We start from the raw sequence: 22,075 nt of genomic DNA, 5'->3' as shown, positions 1-22,075 counted from the left end.
TAGGATTGAGAGTTCATCTTGGTGGATTTTTCCTTTGATGAATATGAAGTGTCCTTCCTTATCTTTTTTGATGACTTTTAGTTGAAAATTGATTTTATTTGATATTAGAATGGCTACTCCAGCTTGCTTCTTCCGACCATTTGCTTGGAAAGTTGTTTTCCACCCTTTCACTCTGAGGTAGTGTCTGTCTTTGTCTCTGGGGTGTGTTTCCTGTGGGCAGCAGAATGCAGGGTCCTCATTGCAGTTTGTTAATCTATATCTTTTTATTGGGGAGTTGAGGCCATTGATGTTGAGAGATATTAAGGAATAGTGATTATTGCTTCCTGTTATATTCATATTTGGATATGAGGTTATGTTTGTGTGCTTTTCTTCTCTTTGTTTTGTTGCCAAGACGATTAGTTTCTTGCTTCTTCTAGGGTATAGCTTGCCTCCTTATGTTGGGCTTTACCATTTATTATCCTTTGTAGTGCTGGATTTGTAGAAAGATATTGTGTAAATTTGTTTTTGTCATGGAATATCTTGGTTTCTCCATCTATTTTAATTGAGAGTTTTGCAGGATACAGTAACCTGGGCTGGCATTTGTGTTCTCTTAGGGTCTGTATGACATCAGTCCAGGATCTTCTGGCCTTCATAGTTTCTGGCGAAAAGTCTGATGTGATTCTGATAGGTCTGCCTTTATATGTTACTTGACCTTTTTCCCTTACTGCTTTTAATATTCTTTCTTTATTTTGTGCATTTGGTGTTTTGACTATTATGTGACGGGAGGTGTTTCTTTTCTGGTCCAATCTATTTGGAGTTCTGTAGGCTTCTTGTATGCCTATGGGTATCTCTTTTTTTAGATTAGGGAAGTTTTCTTCTATGATTTTGTTGAAGATATTTACTGGTCCTTTGAGCTGGGAGTCTTCACTCTCTTCTATACCTATTATCCTTAGGTTTGATCTTCTCATTGAGTCCTGGATTTCCTGTATGTTTTGGACCAGTAGCTTTTTCCGCTTTACATTATCTTTGACAGTTGAGTCAATGATTTCTATGGAATCTTCTGCTCCTGAGATTCTCTCTTCCATCTCTTGTATTCTGTTGGTGAAGCTTGTATCTACAGCTCCTTGTCTCTTCTTTTTGTTTTCTATATCCAGGGTTGTTTCCATGTGTTCTTTCTTGATTGCTTCTATTTCCATTTTTAATTCCTTCAACTGTTTGATTGTATTTTCCTGGAATTCTTTCAGGGATTTTTGCGTCTCCTCTCTATGGGCTTCTACTTGTTTATTTATGTTTTCCTGGAATTCTTTCAGGCATTTTTGCGATTCCTCTCTGTAGGCTTCTACTTGTTTATTAATATTTTCCTGTGTTTCTCTAAGGGAGTTATTCACGTCTTTCTTGAAGTCCTCCAGCATCATGATCAAATATGATTTTGAAACTAGATCTTGCTTTTCTGGTGTGTTTGGATATTCCATGTTTGTTTTGGTGGGAGAATTGGGCTCCGATGGTGACATGTAGTCTTGGTTTCTGTTGCTTGGGTTCCTGCACTTGCCTCTCGCCATCAGATTATCTCTAGTGTCACTTTGTTCTGCTATTTCTGACAGTGGCTAGACTGTCCTATAAGCCTGTGTGTCAGGAGTGCTGTAGACCTGTTTTCCTGTTTTCTTTCAGCCTGTTATGGGGACAGAGTGTTCTGCTTTCGGGCGTGTAGTTTTTCCTATTTACAGGTCTTCAGCTGTTCCTGTGAGCCTGTGTCCTTAGTTCATCAGGCAGGTTGCTTGGAGCCAGAAGGTTTGTCTTACCTGTGGTCCCGAGGCTCATGTTTGCTCGAGGGGTGCTGCTTACTAGCTCTCCGTGGGGGCCGCAACCAGGAAGATCTGTGCTGCCCTTTCTGGGAGCTTCCGTGCACCAGGGTTCCAGATGGCGTTTGGTGTTTTCCTCTGGAATCAGTAATGTGGGCAGAGTGCAGTCTCTTCTGGTTTCCCAGGCGTGTCTGCCTCTCTGAAGGTTTAGCTCTCCCTCCCACGGGATTTGGGTGCAGAGAACTGTTTATCTGGTCAGTCCTTTCAGGTTCTGGCGGTGTCTCAGACGCAGGGGACCTGCTGCTGCTATGCCCTTATCCAAGGGAACCCAGAGGCTGTATACAGTTTCCTCTTGGGCCAGGGATGTGGGCAGGGGTGGGCAGTGTTGGTGGTCTCTTCTGCTCTGCAGCCTCAGGAGTGCCCACCTGACCAGGCGGTGAGGTCTCTCTCCCACGGGGTCTGGGAGCAGAGAGCTGCTGTGGGTCGGGCGCCTCATAATTCTTTAGTCTATGAGCTAGAATATCCCAACATCCTGTTTTTACCAGATATCTCTTTTTGATCCAGTCATCTGCCTCTTTCCGTGTCTCTACTTCAGCTAACCGTGGTCCTGAAGTCTACATGTGTCATTCATTTGCTTTCCTTATGGTACAATCCCATGTCTATAAACACTACATTGAGATTTGCTTGCTCAAGAGCATGTTTAAAAGTTTGTTGAGGTTCTGCAACATTAAGTTTTTATTCCATCCACCTATGTCAGTGCAACTGTGATCTGTGCACCACCACATAATCGTTTTATTTATCTATTATAATCATGGACATTTGAGCTATTATCAACATTTTTCCATTACAAATCATAATACTAGCACTGCTGTGGACATCTACACACATGCACAATGTTTCTATCCATGACTTCTCTGGGGTATACTCAGGAATAGAAATACCACTTGGTAAAATGTCTTCAAGTTGTTAAATTGTTCCCCCAAATGGCTACACCAATCTATGCATCCAACAGGAGGGTAACACTCTCCACTCTGACAGTGAATAGTGGGAGGCTTGGCCCAGTTGTACCACAATAAATAACATTAGCAGAATTGTCCCTTTTGAAGGTTTATCTTACATGTATGAGTATTTTTCTCACATATTTGTCTATGCACCACATGTGCTTTTGGCACCTGAGGAGGTCAGTAGGGGGCACTGGATTTCCTGGAACTTGAGTTACAGGTGGTTGTGAGTCACTATTTAAGTGTTAAGAATTGAACCCATGTCCTCTGAAAGAGTAAGTGTCATTGCCTGCTGATGTCCTCTCCAGCCCCAGCAAATTTATCTTTAATATGTTTCCTGATAATTGTTATTTTGTGAAATGATTGCAAGCACCTTCTGAAGATTTTTTTCAATTTCAATTTTTTTGGGGTGTGTGTGTGTGTGTGTGCGTGTGTGTGTGTGTGCACGTGTGTACTCACAGGTAGGCCATAGATGAACATCAGTTGTCTTCTCTCACTCACCACCTTATTTTTTGAAACAGAGTCACTCATTGAACCTGGAGCTCATTCATCAGATGGAGCCCCAGGGAAGCCTCCTGTTTCTACCTCCCCAGTTCTGGGGTTACAAATGATGGGCATTGTGCCTGGATTTTTATGTAGATACTTAAATCTAAATTCAGATTCTCACGTTTACACAGCAAACATTTTATCCATCACATCTATTTCCCAGCTCCTTCCATTTGTGTTCATCTACTTGTTTGTTTTTGTTTGTTGAAACAAGGTCTCACTCTAGCCCTGACTAGAATTCACTAGGACATGAGTCTTATACGTCTTTTGAAAATTTTTATAGCAGACTATCTTTTATTCATTGGGACTTGTTATTGTCGTGTTGTTGCTGTTAAATTTTCTATATTAAAGGTATTGTTAGTCCTGAGGATGGAGAGATAACTCAATGGTTAAGACCACTTGCTGTTCCAGCACAGGGCCTGCATTGAATACAGCACACACAGCATCTATAACTCCAGCTTCAATGAATCTGATGCCCTCTCCAAGCTCCTGCAGACACTGTGCACACATAGTGCACATACATAAAAGCAGGCAAAACAGTCATACGCATAAAATGAAAATAAAGTTGAAACAGTGTTACTCGTCTGTCACGTGTGCTGCAGATTACTTCTAATTTGTTGCTTGACTTTCTTTCCTCTTTATGATTTTTTTAATGGAAAAAGTTATAGTATGTCTGAATTTACAAACTTTTACTCCTATGGCTAATGCTTTTTATGTCTTATAGGCTGGTACCAAACTTAATGAGCATCCATATTTAAAAAAAATCATTCTTCTTAGATATCATTTGCTCTTATAAACACAGTAGCTTCATTTATTTTTAATTATTCTGAAATTTTGGACAGTAGTTATTCATTTCATTATAGTCTGAAGGTACCTAATTCACAATCAATTTAAGTATTTCAATACGTCAATTTTCAGGCTTCATTTTTTCATATATTGCTTATATGTCAGATTTTAACCTGAGCCTGAGGAGACAGAAATAGCATGTAAAGTACATTAACAATTATTGATCCATATGGGAGAAGGGAAAACAGTACATGGGCAAGGGTCATAATATGGCCTCTTTCTCTTTGTTTTCCTCTCCCCAAATCCCCACAACCCACGTCTCTGCTCCAGGATGTCTTGCTTTTTGCCGCTGGTTTCTGCAGTCTTCTGCTATGGCCTTGACATCTCTGCAGATGTAATCAGAAAATTGCAGATGTGGCAGAGATTAATCCTGGGGGATTTTATCCTCGGGAGAGCCACTAGCTAGAACGTCAGTGAGCCATAAACTTAAACAGCTAACAAGTGCAGCAAGGTACTTTCATCCCATTGTCCTGCACGCAGATGCGCACCATTTCACCTGAGGCTTGGGCACCTTGCCTTATTAGCATTACTGCTACAGCAAACTCTTAGGCCCTGTCTTTTCTCAAAAAGCAATTAACTTTCTTTCTTACTTGAAAAACCCATTGTTGCCATAAACCTTTTACTTGAAACTTAAAATAGAAATATTAAATCAAACTCACTTTGGTTAATTATGGAAACTGCACTTTGGGGAAATCTAAGATTGTAAAGGGATCCTGTGTCTCGTGCCACTCAGAGGTTCCAGGAAGAATCTCCATTTGAAATTTAGCTTCAAGTTCCCTTTACACTCTGACCTGTATTCCACAGGACTGGGGACTGATGACTGCACTTTCCAGAGCCCCGAGGTAGCGTTTCAGTTTAGAGAATGACAGTGGCAGGCTGTTGTGCATGATTATAAGTATAGAAAGCGAGAAAGATTGCATCCTTTCTCGCACATGTGACTTGGTTCATGAATGTGGAGAATGTTTCAAGTATCTCCACATGTTTCCTAGAGTCTCCTAATGTGCTGATGTAACATGTTCACAAGGTTTCTGTAACTTCCTGAGTCTCTAAGTGCTGGCGGTAGATCAGATCAATGGCTTCCGGTGGCTTTCCGCATTCCCTGTATCTCTGTTGGCTTTCTGTTGGCCTGCGTTGAATTGTTTCTCACTTGAAATGCTGAGAGGGGTTTCTATTTGTTATTCTAAACCCTGAATGATATTCCACACCACATCTGTCAATCTGACATTGCTGTGGTTAAATACCTGGCATAACAATTTAAAGCAGTAGTTCTCGACATCCCCAATTCTTCAACCCCTTAATAGAGTTCCTCCTGTTGTGGTGACGCCAACCGTAAAATTGTTTCATTACTTCATAGCTGAAATTTTGCTACTGTTACAAATCACAATGTAAATATCTGATATGCAGGATATCTTATATGCAACCACCAAAGGGCTCTAGAGTCACAGGTTGAGAGCCACTGGTTTAAAGAGAAGCATTTTTCATTTTGGCTTGTGGCTTGGAGATTTAGTCTATAGTTATTTATCTCCTATTTCTAGGTCTGTGGTGGTCACAGCAGTTCATCATGACAGTGAGAAAGTGTGGGAAAGCTATTCACTTCAGGGTGGACAGGAAGCCATGAGAAAGGGTCTAGGAACAAAGCACAACCTTTATAGGCACATCCATAGTAACCTTAGGATCCTTAGGATCCACCAGGATAGTTTCCAGAACCTTCCAATATTCCACAACCAGCTGGAGACCAAGTATTTAACATATGAACCCAGGCACAAAAATTCAGACTTTAATTCTATTCCATTTCACTACCTGCCCTTTCGATTTGTAAGTTCTCACACTTGAATTAATTTAACAAACTTGAAACACATTAAAGAAGGCTCTTCCCTTAGCTCCCAAACTCAAGACCTGAAACCCTTCAAAATTTCATTTCTGTAAAATTATCCTGAGATCAATAAAAGTCTTGCACTTTAAGGGAAAAAATATAAGAATCTATATCCCAGCTCTTGGCAGGAATGGAGGCAAAAATCTCATAAGTTTAAGACCAATCATCATTACACAGTAAGATTTTGTTCCCCAAAACAAAAACAAAAACAAAATAAGAAAAAGAATTTGTATTTTATTTCATTACTATTATAGCGATGAAAATTTTATAATATGTAGGAACCTTGGTTTATAAATATGTATATGTACATACCCAGAAAGATGGCCTTTAAAAGAATTGTGTTAAGATTCATGTGTTTCTAACATGAGTAACCAACATTGGGTAGTTAAATTGACTAAATTTTAAAGGTCACATTTCTACAAAAGGCTTATTTACTGAACATCTGATACATCTTTTTCAATTTACCATTTATATTATTTTTCTAAGTATATTGTAACAAATTACAGAAACAGTGGTTTGAACAATAACAGTTTAGGCTGGATAGATGGCTCAGAGACAAAGGTATTCACTGCCAACTTGAGTTCGCTAAGGACCTGAGTGCACTGCTCAGGACACAAATGTGGAAGAAGAGAACCAACACCCACAGGTTGTTCTCTTACCTTCACACCTGGCATTTGCACACACAGAGATAGATAGATAGATAGATAGATAGATAGATAGATAGATAGATAGATAGATAGATAGATAGATAGATAGATAGATTTATAGATAGATAGATAATAGATATTTAAAAAAAACACTTTTGTCTGAGCTCTGAATGTTGAGTACAAGATGGACAGCAGAAAGGATGTTTTGCTGAAACAGATGCGTGGAGTTTTTCTGGAAGCTGCGTGGTGAGAGGACATGTGATGTTTGGCTGGAGGGGACACTTGAGAGGGTGTATGATATAGAAAGAGTATAAGTTTTTTTTCTTTATATAACCACACAGTGTATGGTACTCTGGCATTGGTTTGCCTTGCAACTCTTTGCTGGTCATCCTTGGGCTTCACTGAAGCAGGTCTTTGCTAACAACACTTTTACATTGATTCCCCTTACTTTCTTCTCTGATCATCACTTGTCAGGATTTCAAAGAGAGAAATCCGCCAAGAAAGCTTCTGGTGGCATTTGAGTTGCTTCTTGCCACTTCCACAGACTCCTGCGAATTGGCAGATCCTCAGGGTTTCTTCTGCATTGAAAGCCACGGCTACTGATTGGTGTTTGCTATTTGCTGAGTAGACTGTACTGTCACTACTGATATGTGTTTGGTATTTTGCTAGTGGAATGTACTGCTGACAATTAAGATTGAAATCACCCCCCAATGAACTAGTTCTAAACAGATCCACTACCACCACTTCCTATTAACCTTTCTTTCCCCACTACCTCTGATGAGTAGTGGGCTAGAAAGAAGGTTCAAGCATTAAAGAACCATAATTAGGCACCTCTGCCTGCACCCACGGCATATCAGCATGCCTGTACCCTCAACCCTTAGCCCTTCCCCCCAGGAAGACTGCTCTAACCAGGGACACAGGTGACCCTACTCCTCAATACCCACAGCAGCTGGGACCCCACAGAGTCCAGCAGACATGGGATCTGCCCTACCCTGCAAGAGCCCCATTGCCCCTCTAGTTCACCCCTACACTCTAAGCAGATCAGTGTGCCCACTCATCCACCCCATAGCCCTGCCTGTCTCAGGAGGCCTGCTCTAACCAGAGGCTTAGCAGGCCTGCTCTACAAAGAAACATAGTACCACCTGCCTCTGAGGAGGCCTGTTCTAACCCAGGACACACAGCTCCACTTGTATCCAAGGAGGCCTGCTGCAATCCAGGACATCCAGGACACTTAACACGAAAGACAACCACATGGCAAAAGGCAAGCACCAGAATATAATCAACACAGCCAATGCAATTTGGCACCATTAGAACCCAGTTTTCCTAATATAGCAGGCCCTGGATACTCTAATATTCCTGAAGACCAAGACTCTGACCTTAAATCACATTTCATGAAGATAGCAGAAGCCTTTAAAGAGGATATAAATAATTCCATTAAACACATTCAGGAAAACACAGTCAAACAGGTAGAAGCTGTTAAAGAGGAAACAAATAAATCCCTTAAAGAAATACAAGAAAATACAACAAGCAGGTGAACGAATTGAACAAAATAGTCCAAGATCTAAAAATGAAAATACAAACAATAACAAAATAACGAATGGAGGCAACCTTGTAGATAGCAAACCTAGAAAAGAGAACAGAAACTGCAGAGGCGAGCATCACCAACAGAACACAAGAGATAGAAGAGACAATCTCAGGTGTAGAAGATACCATAGAAGGCATTGATACATTGGTCAAAGAAAATACAAAAATTAAAAAGTTCCTAACTCAAAATATCTAGGAAATTCAGGACACAATCAAAAGACCAATTCTAAGAATAATAGAAATAGAAGAAAGTGAAGATTCCCAGTTCAAAGGGCCAGAAAACGTCTTCAAAGAATCAGAGAAGAAAACTTCTCTAAACCTAAAGAAAGAGATGGCCATAAATGTACAAGAAACCTACAGAACACCAAATAAATTGTACCGAAGAGAAAATCTTCCCACCACATAATAATTAAAACAGTAAATGTACAGAACAAAGAAAAATATTAAAATCTGTAATGGATAAAAGCCAAGGAACACAGAAAGGCAGACTTATCAGAATTATACCTAGGCTCAGCAGAGACTCTAAACTCCAGAAGATCCTGGATGCATGTCTTGCAGATCCTAAGAGACAACAGATGCTAGCCCACACTGCCATACCCAACAAAAATCAATCAACATAGATAGAGAAAGCAAGATATTCCATAACAAAACCAAATTTAAACAATATCTTTCTGCTAACCCAACCCTCCAGAGGATACTAGAAGGAAAACTCCAACAGAAGGAGGGTGACCATACCAAAGAAAACGTAAGAAATTAATCATCTCACAACAAACCCAAAAAAGTGAATCACATACACATACTACCTCCTCCAACAACAAAATAACAGAAAATAACAATCATTGGGCATTAATACCTCTCAACATATAAAAACACCTCATATATATGCATATAAGAAACACCTCAGTGATAACAACAGACACTACCTCAGAGCAAAAGTCTGGAAAAAAGTTGTACAAGCAAATGGTCCCAAGAAACAAGCTAGAATAGTCATTCTAGTATCCAATAAAATAAGCTTTCAACCCTAAGTAGTCAAAAGAGATTGAGGAGTACACTCCATACTCATCAAAAAAGAAAAAGAAAAAAGAAAAGGAACCACTAACATGAATTCTCAATTCTGAACATCTATGCCCCAAATGCAAAGGTAGCCACATCCAGAAAAGAAACTTTATTAAATCTCCAAACACACATTGAACCCAACAGAATAATAGTAAAAGACTTCAATACCCACTCTCACAAATGGACAGATCATTAAAACAGAAACTAAACAGAGACACAATGACACGACAGATGCTATGAAACAAATGGATTTAACAGATATCTACAGAATACTTCACACCAAACAAAAGAATATATTTTCTTCTAAGCACCTCATGGAACCGTCTCCAAAATCGACCATACAGTTGGACATAAAACAAGCCTCAACAGATATAAGGAGATTAAAATAACCCTTTGCATTCTATGAGATCACCATGAACTTAGAATGGACATCAACAGCAGCAGAAATCCAACATACTCATGGAAACTGAGCAATCCACTCATCAGTGATAATTTGGCCAGAGAAGAAACAAAGAAAGAAATTAAACACTTTCTAGAATTCAATAAAAATTAAGCACAACATACCCAAACTTATGGACACAATGAAAGCAGTATGAAGAGGAAATAGCTGGCCTTCATAAAGGAATTGGAAAGATTCTATACTTAACAGCACACCCTAAAGCTCTAGAACTAAAAGAAGTAAACACACTGAAAAGGAATAAATGGCAGGAAGCAGTCAAAATCGGAGATGAAATCAACCAATTAGAAATGAAGAGAACAATACCAAGAATCAAGAAAGCCAAGAGCTGGTTCTTTGAGAAAATCGATTAGATGGACAAACCTTTAACCAAACTAGCTAAAGGGCATAGAAAAAGTATCCAAATTAACAAAATTAAAAATGAAGAGGAAAACATAACAACAGAAACTGAGGAAATTCAAAAAAAATCATCAGGTCTTCCTACAAAATCCTATACTGGAACATCCAAATGAAACGGATGATTTTCTAGACAAATAAATTCCAAAGTTTAATCAAGATCAAGTAAATTACCTTAACAGTCCTATAACCTCTGAGGAATTAGAAGCAGACATTTAAAACCGCCTCCCAACCTAAAAAAAGCTCAGGGCCAGATGCTTTTAGTGCAGAATTCTACCAGACCTTCAAAGAAGACTTAATACCAATACTCCTGAAAATATTCCACAAAACAGAAACAGAAGGAACACTACCAAACTCATGCTATGAAGCCACAGTCACCCTGATACCTAAACCATACAGAGACTTAACAAAAAAGAGAATTTCAGGCCAATTTCACTTACAAAAATCAACAAAAAATTACTCAATGAAATTCTCACAAACCAAATCCAAGAACATATCAAAAACATCATTCACCACGAGTAGGTAGGCTTCATTCCAGGGATGCAGGGATGGTTCCATATACAAGAATTCATCAGTGTAATTCACTATATAAACAAACTGAATGACAAGACTCACATGATCATCTCATCAGATTCTGATCTTCAGGTTAAAAGACTTGGAGAGATCAGGGATTCAAGGCACATAAGTAAATATAATAAACACAATAGACAGCAAACCAATAACCAATATCAAATTAAATAGAGAGAAGCTTGAAGCAATCCCACTAAAATCATAGACAAGACAAGGCTGCCCACTCCCTTCGTATCTATTCAATATAGTACTTGAACTTCTAGCCAGAACAATAAGACAACAAAAGGAGATCAAGGGGATACAAATTAGCAAGGAAGAAGTCAAAGTATAATTGTTTGCAGATGATATGATTGTATACACAAGCGACCCCAACAATTCTACCACAGAGCTCCTACAGCTGATAAACAACTTCAGCAAAGTGGTTGGATATAAAATTAACTCAAAGAAATCAGTAGCCTTCCTCTACTCAGAAGGATAAACAGGCTGAGAAAGAAATTAGGAAAACAACACCTTTCACAATAGCCACAAGTAATATATAATATCTTGATGTAACTCTAACCTAGCAAGAAAAAATCTGTATGAACAGAATTTTAAGTCTCTGAAGAAAGAAATTGAACAAGATATCAGAAGATTGAAAGATCCCCATGCTCATGGATTGGTAGGATTGAAATAGTAAAAAAGACCATCTTACGAAAAACAATCTACAGATTAAATGCTATTCCCAGCAAAATCCCAACACAGTTCTTCATAGACATGGAAAGAACAATTCTCAACTTCATATGGAAAAAAAAATCCAGGATAGCCAAAACAATTCTGAACAATAAAATAACATCTGGAAGAATGTTACTGACCTTGACCTCAAGCTGAACTACAGAGCAATCATGATGAAACCACATGGATTTGGTACAGAGATAGACAGTTTGATAAGTGAAATAAAATTGAAGACCCAGAAATAAACCCACATACCTACAGACACTTGATTTTGGACAAAGAAGCCAAAACCATACAGTGGAAAAAAAGAAAGCATCTTCAACAAATGGCACCGGTCTAACTGGCAGTCTGCATGTAGAAGAATGCAAACAGATCCATATTTAGCACCCTGGACAAACTCAAGTCCAAGTGGATCAAGGACCTCAATGCAAAACCAGATGCACTGAATCTAACGAAAAGAAAACAGGAAAGAGCTCATCCACACAGAGGGAAATTTCCTGAACAGAACACCAATCGCTCAGGCTCTAAGATCAACAATTAATAAATTGAAACTGAAAAGCTTCTGTAAGGCAAAGGGCACTATCAATAAGACAAAATAGAAGCCTACAAATTGGGAAAAGATCTTCCCTACCCCTACATCTGATAGAAACCTACTATCCAACATACATAAAGAACTAAAGAAGTTAGACTCCTAAGAATCAATTAAACCTATTGAAAATGGGATACAGAGGTAAACAGAATTCTCATAAAGAACTAAAGAAGTTAGACTCCTAAGAATCAATTAAACCTATTGAAAATGGGATACAGAGGTAAACAGAATTCTCAACAGAGGAATCTCCAATGGCCAAGAAGCACTTAAATATTCAACATCCTTAGTCATTAGGGAAATGCAAATCAAAACAACCCTGAGATTCCACTTCATACCAATCAGAATAGTTCCTCCATTGCTGGTGGGATTGCAAACTCACTCATACAACCACTCTGGATCAATCTCAGAAAATTGAAAATAGTTCTGCTTCAAGCCCAACTGGGGACCCATCCTATGGACAGATACTGTCAATACTACCTCTGCTGGGTATATACCTAAAAGATACTCCACCGTATCTCAAGTATACATGCTCCACTATGTTCCTGGAAACCATACTCATAACAGCCAGAAACCAGAAGCGACCCAGATGTTCCTCAACCAAAGAATAAATACAGAAAATGTGTTTCATTTACAGAATGGAATGCTATTTGGTTATTAAAAACAAGTAAATCATAAATTTTGCAGGCAAATTGATGAAACTAGAAAATAGCATTCTGATTGAGGTAACCAGGACCCAAAATGATATGCATGGAATGTACTCACTGATAAGTGGATATTAGACAAAAAGTTCAGAATACCCATGATACAGCCCACAGACCCAAAGAAGTAAAACAAAAAGAAAGGCCCAAATGAGGATGCTTGAATTCCACTTAGAAAGGGCAACTAAATAGTCACAGGAAGCAGAGGGAAGGAGGGACTGGTGTGGGAGAAGGGAGAAGGAAAGAAAAGGGGGGCAGGATCAGGTATGGGGGGAGATAGGAGAGAAGCCCAGAGGGCCAGGAAAAATGAATGGAAATATGCAGCTGCCAAAGGTGGGGGTGAGAGGAACCTCTAGAAAGTCACAGAGACCTGGGATGGAGGAGGCTCCCAGGACTCTCTGTGGGTTACCTTAGCTGAAATATACAACAGTGGAACCCGAAGAGACCACCTCCAGTAGTCAGACAGGACCCTCTGTGGAGGTATGGGGACATCAATCCACCTTCCAAAACTTTCAAACCAAAATTGCTCTTGACTAAAAGAAACGCAGGGACAAAAATGGAGCACAGACTGAAGTAATGGCTGATGAGGGACCAGCCCAATTGGGGACCCATCCTGTGGACAGATACTGTCACTACTACTAATGCTATGTCATGCTTGCACACAGGAGCCTAGCATAGCTATCCTCTGAGAGGCTCTACAAGTAGCTGACTAAGACAGATGCAGAAATTCACAGCCAAGCTTTAGATGGAGGTCAGGGACCTCTATGGAAGAGTTGGGGGATGGATTGAAGGAACAACACAACCCATTGAAGGGAATAGCAACTCTAGAGGAAGACCAACAGTGTCAGTTAACCTGGACCCGTAGGAGCTCCCAGAGACTGAGCCACCAACCAAAGAGTGACCACTGGCTGGTCCGAGGCTCTGGCACATACATAGCAGGGGAATGCCTTGCCTTGCCTCAGTGGGAGAGGATATACCTACTCATGTAGAGACTTGATGCCACAGGGTAGGGAGATACGTGAGGGGGCCACCCTCTCAGAGGCAAAGGGGAAGAGAGCTGGGGAAGAACTCTTTGAAGGGGAACTAGAATGGGAGGCAACATTTGTGATGTAAATAAATAAAATAATTAGTTAATAAAAATCATAATTAAAGCATGTTTGGAAAAATCTAAGCCTACAAGCACTGATGGTACAAGTTGCTTTCAAGAGGTCTCTTCCTGTCCTTTCTCCTCCTTCTGTGGCATGAAGATTCATCAGGGTGATCCTTTCTTTTATGGCCATAGTTCCTTTTCCACATAGGTTTATGGGGTGTGCATGTGCGTGTACGTGTGTGTGTGTGTATGTGTATGTGTGTGTGTGGTGTGTGTGTGTGTGTGTGTGTGTGTGTGTGTGTGTGTGTGTGTATGTGTTCAAATGTCTCCTCTCTTATAAGGACACAGTTATGTTGGATCATGATGCACTTTAATGAGTTAATCTAAACCACATTTTCAATGGCAACCTATATTATTAGGGGGACACAATCAAATAATAGCCAGCCAAAGAGCCTCTTTCTCAATCAAGGCAAGAAATAGATAGTGCCGGTCTGTAAGCCACATGTTCATCTAATAAAACTGCAATGATAAAATGAATGTTTTCTCCCCAAATGTCACTGACTTGGAAAAATTAACAAATCTAGCTTTCTTTTGCTGAGAAGTTGCTTGGGAAAGATGACAGAGAAATGGGCCATGAGACATGGGGGACTGGAGCTAATTCTCCACCAGGTTCTACAGGCAATGCCCATCTTCACAAGAGCTTACTCCAGAAGCCTCAGTTTCTCCACCTATGCAGCAGAGAAAAGAGTTCCCTAATGTAAATTTTGCTTTTATTTTACCTCAGATGGGGGCATAAGATGAGAGCTATTTCCAAGCTATGAGAATATACAGCTTGGGCAGAGTCCACAGCTGTTTTTTTCTCTGTTCTCACTATCTCTAGGCCCAGACCTGGAAGCTTCTACCCTCTGTATAATATAATCTTCCAAGCTGACTGATTCAATCTGGCTTCTCTCAGCTTGTAACTGAATTGCTCTGTTTGGCCTCATACTAACTTCAGTAATAAGTTCTAATCTTATGGCTTTTCTCATTCTCTGGCACAATCTGTCTTCATCTGTGCCTGGATTGTTCTGTCTGTCACTTGTCTTTGTAAAACTGCCTCGCTAAAACTGCCATATCTACCTTTATCTCCCTGAGCTGCTTTAAAGTCCCTGTCTGTTCCCAGGACAGTTGGCTGTATCCTATCTCTGATTTATTCTGTCAAATATTTCTCTGATTCATCAATTTGTCTACCTCTCAATTAGATCTCACTTTTAAACATGGTTGCTTTCTTCTCTAAACTAACTTTACTTGCATTATTAGGGATTAAAGGTGTGTACTAAGAGTATGTCTGTATTCCAGCTAGATCACATAGACCTAGAAGGTCTCTGCATATGATTCCTTGCCAGAGCAGCTATGTTGCTGGATTAAAATTCTCTGTCAGCAGCAGATCTAGATAGAATATCAACAAGAGGGAAACCATCAGATTTGGAAAAGACATAGACTGTATAATACTTTGCAAAAGAGGACTTTCTATTTCAAATGATTAAAAAAAAGCTATTGTGAAATTTTGGGTAGGAATGCACTTTAAAACAGTACAAAGCTGCACAATTCACTGTTGTATACTTTTGCAGGTTGACTTTCAATTATTTTAAATGTTAATAACAGTAGCTTCTAGCATAACAACTCCTATTCACCTAATATTTTTAAGTTATTGTTTTGATTCTAAATATACATACATTATAATGAATATGTGTGTATATATTTGTTATATATATTTGTGTTAGAAGAAATTTAAAGTTCAGGGCAAAAAGGCCACAAAAAGATGAACTGTAATTCAACTAAAGGCATCAATCCAAAGATATCCAAAAAATTTTGTATTTTTTTGCTTTTATATCTTGTCAAAATTTGTGTTGCTTTTGTTTGTACTTGAAGGGGTAAAGGAAGGGCTTCACATTGTGACCAAGCCTTATGGTTGGTTATATATAATCTTTAATCTAATACTATATAATGAGCATTTCTCTGACTCAGTACATATTCCCCTCTAATATTATTTTACAGGCTGACAGAATTCTACAGTATGGATGCATCATTGTTCATGTTAAGATTGCAGGCTATTTTCATCTTTTGTTATGACATGTAACAACATAATATCTGTCATGAAAGGTAAATTTTGACATATCTATGATAATAATCCTTTTAAGACCTATAAGTAAAACTGTCATTCAAAACATTACAACATTTTCATGTGAGAAATGTATTTTAAAATCCCCTTCCCGTTCTCTTCATGTTCACCAAAATGGTTAGTTTTTTTTTCTCCTTTCATCCTTGAAAATTAGCTAGGTAAAATAATGCATATCATAGTCATTTCAAAATGAAGGTCTTTGATTATAAGAAAATTGTATTTTCTTTAACAAATGTATCTATCCCCCATTTGCAATTTTCATGTGTCATGAAATTTCTCTCTGCATTATGAGCCTTTAAAATATTATCTTCCCATCTTAGCACATGATCATTGTAAATGTGCATGTGCTAAGGATTCTAATGCTTTATGGATCAGATATGTTGCAGATAACTCCAAGGTGCTTGGGTGTACTGTAGTTGTGATAAATTTATACTGTTCAGAAAGTTTTTATGCCAACAAATGTGAATGTCTTTATGATCCTTTAGGTTTAGAAAACACTGACGGGTTGAAAAAACATGCAAAATATATTCTTAGTGTTGTTTGCTCCTATGTTTCATTCAATTTCTTTATCTAATATAAAATTTGTAAGTGATCTTGAAAATTTAACAGAAATGAACATGTATAAATATCTTATTTAGGAGCCTCCCTCTTCAACTTCAAGTCTGACATCACAATGAAGATCAGCTCAGAACACATCTTTAAATACATTAAGTTATGTATTTAAATGTTTAAATAAAGTACTTAAATACATATTTAAAAGTTCCCTTATTCTGCTTGCCTAATTTTCTAAAATATCTAAATGAATCTATAATTTTTTTAAAGAAATAAAACTAAAGTTTTGAAAATGAAATGGAAATTTGATTCCAGAACATCCTAGGTAGCTCCTTAGAATTTTATACAGAAAGTAAGACAGATTACTGGGAAGAAAGGAGGCTTATTTGTTTGAATGTAATAATAGAAATATCCACTATGCTCTTTACCAATTAAGTTACTTTTCAATTGGAAAAGAACCAGCTAGTTCAGTTCTTGGCACACAATAGCTGCTCAATGAACATTAATTAATTAATTAGGCAATAGGGCAGTCTCCGGGAAACATTGACAAGAATCTGAAGGACACAGGTGGTGTTGTCATTTCTCTGTCCAACTAACAGTTGGTTATTTCAAAGAAATAGGAGGCCAAAGGAGGTGAAAAGCTGGTGATGCAGATGGTGTCAAAGAAGGAAATTTAGATTTTTGGATCACGGGCTAAATAACACCAAAATGATAAGCTTTGGGCAAGAGCTGAAGCACATGCTAGCAGTACCAAGAACCATATGTTTGTCCAAAAATGAGCTATCCTGGTTAAAAGGTCCTGAAAAGGGAACAAGGGATCTGAATGCTGGTTGGAGCTTTTTCCCTTCTTAATTAAGCAGACTCAATCCACATCGCCGAATCGTTTTAATCCTGACACTTTTAAAATGAGAGGACAATCTTTCAGAGCCTTCTACTCTTAATAGTGCTTGATGTAATACAGAAGACCACTCTTCATGCTGCATTCTGCTTGTGGTGACAAACTGCACAGGCTTTTTTTTTCAGGGAAAGTAGCAGTTGAACTCTTGAACATGTTATAAGAAAGAAAGAATATTTCAATTTATTCCATTGTACAGTGCTATTTTTACAAGCACTCCATATATATATGGACTAGAATTCCATTGTGAGTTAGACGTAGACATAGAAGTCTCCTTTGTCACAATCCCATGTCTGAGTATATTTGACAATTCTTAATCTTCGTCATATGCGTTTATGTGTTTGCATGTGCCACAGTGCATGTGAAGAGGGCAGAGAACAACTTGAAGGACTCAGTTTTTCCTTCTGCCGTGTGAGTCCCTGGAACTGAACTCGGGTCTTGGAGGCAGCATCCTTACCCACTGAGACACCTCACTAGCCTGTATCTGAATTCTTACAATGTAACATTAAGAAGAAGTATGACGTAAAAGATTTTCTTTATCCCAAATAGGAAATTAATTAAATAATTGAGTACATTAATCAGCATTTATTTGTTCATTTTATTGGTGTATATTCATTGTACAATATAATGGGTTTGATTATGACATTTTTATATACGTATATCATATATTGTGATTGTATTCCACCACCACCCATCACTTCATACCCTACTTTTAGAAAATATCTATGTGTGTACTGCACCAAAGGTGAGGAACTAAAGAAAATAACAACAACCATCAAACATAATGTAAAACACAAAAAGCTTCTAATCCAAAACATCCAGGAAATCCAGGACACAATGAAAAGATAAAACCTAAGGATAATCGGTATAAAAGAGAGGGAAGATTCCTAACTTAAAGGGCCAGTAAATATCTTAAACAAAATTATAGAAGAAAACGTCCCTAACCTAAAGAAAGAGATGCCCATGAACATACAAGAAGCCTACAGAACTCCAAATAGATTGGACCAGAAAAGAAATTCCTCCCGTCACATAATAGTCAAAACACCAATACACAAAACAAAGAAGGATATTAAAAGCAGTAAGGGAAAAAGGTCAAGTAACATATAAAGGCAGACATATCAGAATTACACCATGGAATAAGTCTGGTATTCAATAACAACAATGACAGAGAGCCCACATATACGTATAAGTTGAACAATACTCTACTCAATGATAATGTGGTCAAGGAAGAAATAAAGAAATTAAAGACATTTTAAAATATAATGGAAATGAAGGTACAACATACCCAAACTTATGGCACACAATGAAAGTAGTGCTAAAATGAATAGCCTAGTAAGAGCACCAGTAGAAGGGGAAGCCCTTGGTCCTGCCAAGACTGAACCCCCAGTGAAAGGGATTGTTGGGGGGGAGGGCGGTAATGGGGGGAGGATGGGGAGAGAAACACCCATACAGAAGGGGAGGGGGAGGGGTTAGGGGGATGTTGGTCCGGAAACCGGGAAGGGGAATAACAATCGAAGTGTAAATAAGAAATACTCAAGTTAATAAAGATGGAAAAAAAGAAAAAAGAAAAAAGAAAGTAGTGCTAAGAGGAAACCTCATAGCTCTGAGAATGTCCAAAAAGAAACAGGAGAGAGCATATATCAGCAGCTTGACAGTACACCTAAAAGCTCTACAACAAAAAGATGCAAATACAGGCAAGAGGAGTAGATGGCGGGAAATAATCAAATTCAAGGCTGAAATCAACCAAGTAGAAACAAAAAGAACTATACAAAGAATCAACAAAGCCAGGAGCCAGTTCTTTGAGAAAATCAACAAGATAGATAAAGCCTTTAGCCAGACTACCCAGAGGACACAGAGAGAATATCCAAATTAACAAAATCAGAAATGAAAAGGGAGACATAACAACAGAATCTGAGGAAATTCAAAAAATCATCAGATCCTATTACAAAAGCCTATATTCAACAAAACTGGAAAATCTGGAGGAAATGGAAAATTTTCTAGAAAAATGCCAGGTACTCAAGTTAAATTAGGATCAGATAAACCATCTAAACACCCCATAACTCCTAAAGAAATAGAAGCCATTATTAAAAATCTCCCAACCAAAAAGAGCCCAGGACCAGATGGGTTTAGTGCAGAATTCTATCAGACCTTCATAGAAGACCTCATACCAATACTGTCCAAACTATTACACAAATGAAGCCACAATTACTCTTAAACCTAAACCACACAAAGACCCAACAAAGAAAGAACTTCAGACCAATCTCTCTTATGAATATTGATGCAAAAATACTCAATAAAATTCTTGCAAATCAAATCCAAGAACACATCAAAACGATCATCCATCGTGATCAAGTAGACTTCATCCCAGGGAAGCAGGGATGGTTCAATATACAGAAATCCATCAACGTAATCCATTATATAAACAAATTCAAGGGGAAAAAGAACACATGATCATCTCAGTAGATGCTGAGAAAGCATTTGATAATGTTTAACACCCTTTCATGTTAAAAGTCTTAGAAAGATCAAGAATTCAAGGGCCATACCTAAACATAGTAAAAGCAATATGCAGCAAACCACTAGCCAACATCAAATGAAATGGAGAGAAACTTGATGCAATCCCAATAAATTCAGAGACTAGACAAGGCAGCCCACTCTCTCCCTATTTATTCAATATAGTTCTCAAAGTCCTAGCCAGAGCAATCAGACAACAAAGGGTGGTCAAAGGGATACAAATTGGAAAGGAAGAAGTCAAAATATCACTATTTGCAGATGATATGATAGTATATTTAAGTGACCCCAAAAGTTCCACCAGAGAACTACTAAACCTGATAAACATCTTCAGCAAAGTGGCTGTGTATAAAATTAACTCAAACAAATCAGTAGCCTTCCTCTACTAAAAGAATAAACAGGCTGAGGAACAAATTAGAGAAACAACACCCTTCACAATAATCACAAATAATATAAAATACCTCGGTGTCACTCTCACCAAGCAAGTGAAAGATCTGTATCAAAAAAAACTTCAAGTCTCTGAAGAAAGAAATTCTCAGGAAAATCTCAGAAGATGGAAAATTCTCCAATACTCATGGATTGGCAGGATTAATATTGTGAAAATGTCCATCTTGCCAAAAGCAATCTACAAATTTACTGCAATTCCCACCAAAATGGCATTCAATTCTTCATAGAGTTAGAAAAAGCAATTTGCCAATTCATCTGAAATAAGAAAAACCCAAGATAGCAAAAACTATCCTCAACAATAAAAGAACTTCTAGGGGAATCACCATACCATCAATCTGTATTACAGAACAATAGTGATTAAAAAAAAAACCGTATGGTATTGGTACAGAGACAGACAGGTAGATCAGTGGAATAGAATTGAAGACCCAGAAATGAACCCACACACCTATGGTCACTTGATCTTTGACAAAGGAGCTAAAACCATCCAGTGGAAAAAGACAGCATTTTCATCAAATGGTGCTGGCTCAACTGGTGATAAGCATAAAAAAGAATGCAAATTGATCCATTCTTACCATCCTGTACAAAGCTCAAGTCCAAATGATCAAGGACCTCCACATCAAACCAGATACACTCAAAAAAAACTGGGGAAGAGCCTCGAACACATGGGCACTGGGGAAAATTTCCTGAACAAAACACCAATGGCTTATCTCTAAGATCAACAGTCTACAAATAGGACCTCATAAAATTGCAAGGCTTCTGTAAGGCAAAGGACACTGTCATTAGGACAAAATGGCAACCAACAGATTGGGAAAAGTTCTTCACCAATCCTATATCTGATAGAGGGCTAATATCCAAAATATACAAAGAACTCAAGAAGTTAGACTACAGAGAATCAAATAACCCTATTTAGAAATGGGCTACAAAGCCAAACAAAGAATTCTCAACTGATGAATATCTAATGGCTGAGAAGCATCTAAAGAAATGTTCAATATCCTTAGTCATCAAGGAAATGCAAATCAAAACAACTCTGAGGTCTTCCTCACACCAGTCAGAATGGCTAAGATCAAAAACTCATTTGACAACAGATGCTGGCGAGGATGTGGAAAATGATGAACACTCCTCCATTGTTGGGATTGCAAGATGGTACAAGCACTCTGGAAATCAGTTTAGAGGTTCCTCAGAAAACTGTGCATAGTAGTACCTGATTACCCAGTTATACCACTCCTGGGCATATACCCAAAAGATGCTCTAACATATAACAATGACACATGCTCCACTGTGTTCATAGCAGCCTTATTTATAATAATGAGAAGCTGGAATGAACCCAGATGTCCCTCAACAGAGGAGTGGATACAGAAAATGTACATTTACACAAAGGAGTACTACTCAGCTATTTAAAACAATGACTTCATGAAATTCATAGGCAAATGGATGGAACTACAAAATATAATCCTGAGTGAGATAACCCAATGACACACAAACAAAAAGAAAAATACACCCATGGTATGCACTCACTGAAAAGTGGATATTAGTCCCAAAGCTCAGATTACCCAAGATACATTCCACAGACCACATGAAGCTCAAGAAGTGGATGAACAAAGTGTGGATGCTTCAGTCCTTCTTAGAAGGAGGAATAAAAATATTCACAGGAGGAAATACAGAGACAAAGT

The 22,075-nt window shown here is 38.3% G+C and overlaps 1 long non-coding RNA gene across 1 annotated transcript in view; it reads left to right on the top strand.

Moving 5' to 3' along the window:
- Positions 1–16,742, top strand: part of LOC134487066 (uncharacterized) — a 30,961-nt gene extending 14,219 nt beyond the window's left edge. Inside the window, exons 2-3 of the long non-coding RNA XR_010066784.1 lie at positions 15,880–15,984; positions 16,642–16,742. This is a non-coding gene — a long non-coding RNA (uncharacterized LOC134487066). The remainder of the gene's footprint in view (positions 1–15,879; positions 15,985–16,641) is intronic.
- Positions 16,743–22,075: the final 5,333 nt, after the last annotated feature.

This window comes from Rattus norvegicus, chromosome 5 (assembly GCF_036323735.1).
Source record: "Rattus norvegicus strain BN/NHsdMcwi chromosome 5, GRCr8, whole genome shotgun sequence".
NCBI lineage: Eukaryota > Metazoa > Chordata > Mammalia > Rodentia > Muridae > Rattus > Rattus norvegicus.
This window is presented reverse-complemented; position numbering and strand designations above follow the sequence as displayed.